The sequence below is a fragment of the Hydra vulgaris genome, chromosome 06 (assembly GCF_038396675.1).
Source record: "Hydra vulgaris chromosome 06, alternate assembly HydraT2T_AEP".
Lineage (NCBI taxonomy): Eukaryota > Metazoa > Cnidaria > Hydrozoa > Anthoathecata > Hydridae > Hydra > Hydra vulgaris.
The window spans coordinates 47,610,001-47,612,500 of record NC_088925.1 but is presented as its reverse complement, the minus strand read 5'-3'; positions in this window follow the sequence as shown (position 1 = coordinate 47,612,500).

Here is a 2,500-nt window from a genome sequence, read left to right as displayed (position 1 = left end):
TGGTGCGTAGGAAGTAAATTATGTGAACGTTGACTCATCACTAAACATAACTCGTTCCCAATCATGCTCGGACCAGCCCTTGTATTGCTCACAAAATTGCTATCGATCTTTAATATTTTTCAATGACAACTTTGGCTTTCTTGCTGGTCTGCAGCTTTTCAAACCTTTTTCAGATAATCTTCTTCGAACAGTTTTGTAGCTGATATTTCTACAGCTTTCCGGTAGTCTATTTCTTATGAACACAGACGTTGCACGAGGCGTTTATACAGCAATCTTATAAATCGCACGATCATCTTGAACTGTAGTTCTCCTTGGTCGGCCAGAGCGAGGGTGTGATGAATACGTTTTAGTGTCACGGATCCGTTTAAATGTTTTACAAGCTGTACCAGGTGATATATTTAAGATCTGCCCAATTGCTCTAAATGACTTGCCTTCAGATCCCAATATTTCCACATGGGCTCGTTGAGTAACTTTCAGCTCTTGTTTCTTACCTATCCTGTAATAAAAAAAAGAACAAATTGATATAATATAAAAACAGAAATGAACAGTAATTATGTTTGCCTAAGTTAGTTCAGTATTTACAGACAGTAAAGTTTCTTAATAATTTTAACATTACATGTACTGTACTGTATACCTGAATTTTACACCTGTATACAGGTAAGCAATTGCAGTAATTTAATTCATTATTACTACAATTTCAGTCATTTAATTCATTATTACTACAGTCATTAACTTATTTTACACATAGCAACAGCTTATTATTACTCACTTTTCTACAAAGCTAAATAAATAAAATATAACAACAAATTTATTTAAAGCGACACAAAGTTAATCTTACCTTTATGAATTGCAGAGAGTAATAAAATCCAAATTTGCCTTAATTACTTTGTTTATACGATCAACTTTAACACGTATTATCAAATAGCCTATTACTTTAATATTATGCAAGCATCAATATAATGATTTACGGTTGCCAAGGTAATTTGCAATAAAATATCCTAAAAAATCACTAAAAATTACAGTACATCTAAACTTTTGTCCGCGACTGTATATATATATATATATATATATATATATATATATATATATATATATATATATATATATATATATATATATATATATATATATATATATATATATATATATATATATATATATAAAATTTTTTTTCAGTTATATTTTTTTTTGCTGATAACAAATAAAAATTAATAAATTGGGGAGGGGGTTATGAAAGAGTTAGTGTGGGTGGGAAAAATTTCCAAAAATTAATAAACGTCCTTATTTATGCACTTTACACCTTAGATTAATATAGTTTTAAATATATATATTTCGCGAAATGTAAATTTGTTTAATCTGCTGCCTATTCTTTTCTCAATTTCAGTCTATTTATGGCAAATGCAATCTAAAAAAAGTTTATGGCTCAGGAATAGAGTGCAGGGCTTTGTTAAAATATGATTTTTAATAAACACCTTACCTAACTATTTTAACTAGGTTGTAACGGCTGGCATTTGACCTTTGTAAAAGGTCAAATCCTTTCACAAAGGACCTTATTGGCTAATTTTTCATGGAAGCATCTAAATTTTTTAATATATTAACTTATGATGAGGAAATACAAAAGAACTTGGATGGCCACACCGTAATATACTAACATTCTATTTCGCCTTCATATTTTTTTATAAGGAACGACTAATTTAAAATAATAAAAAAGAACTTTTTTCAGTGTATATATTGATGTGAATGCACAGTCAAAAACGACTGATTAATTAAATGCGCTAGTGGTGTAGTGGTAGATCGAATGCATCACCAGCAATTAGTTTTAAGTACAATGATGCTAAGGCTTTATTCGGCTTGTGTTTAGAGTTGAAGAGTTGAGAGAGGCTTGTAGAAAAACTAAATTAAAAACTTATATATGAAAATGAGTAGCCTGCTTGAATGTGGTAGCACCCTCATTCTAGGAAAGGTGAATATATAAACAACAAAAATACAGGCTGTATATATCGTTTTCAACCCCCGAAATCATTTAGAAAACATCTATGTGCTTGGAGCTTGTTAGCTTTATTGGTTAGGTTGGAAACGGGGAGGAACTCAAAAATTACATATTTCTATGTGGATGTATGCTTTGATAAGACATAATGGTTTTCTAGATGTTAGAATTCGTTAAAAAAATTTACCCATTCCTATTTAAAACTCACCGGTAAATTTTGAATCAAAGTTTTCCGGAAAATTTATTTCACTTAAGTTAGAATGAACGACATTAAATAGAGCTGTCCGTCGCACGGTGTCTCAAAATCCTTAAAAAGTGGCAAAAAAGGAAAAAAATGTAAGTCTTTAGTTTCTAAATAGAAATAATTTTTAATGATGGTAAGCTAGGTGCATAACAATTTAACACTTTTTTTAAAGCCATTGCAAGGTTATCTATGAATTTGAGGCACTTTATAAATGCTTTTCTTACGGCGGAAAAAAAACGGAAGTGTTCGATAAAATAGTCAGTTTTAAA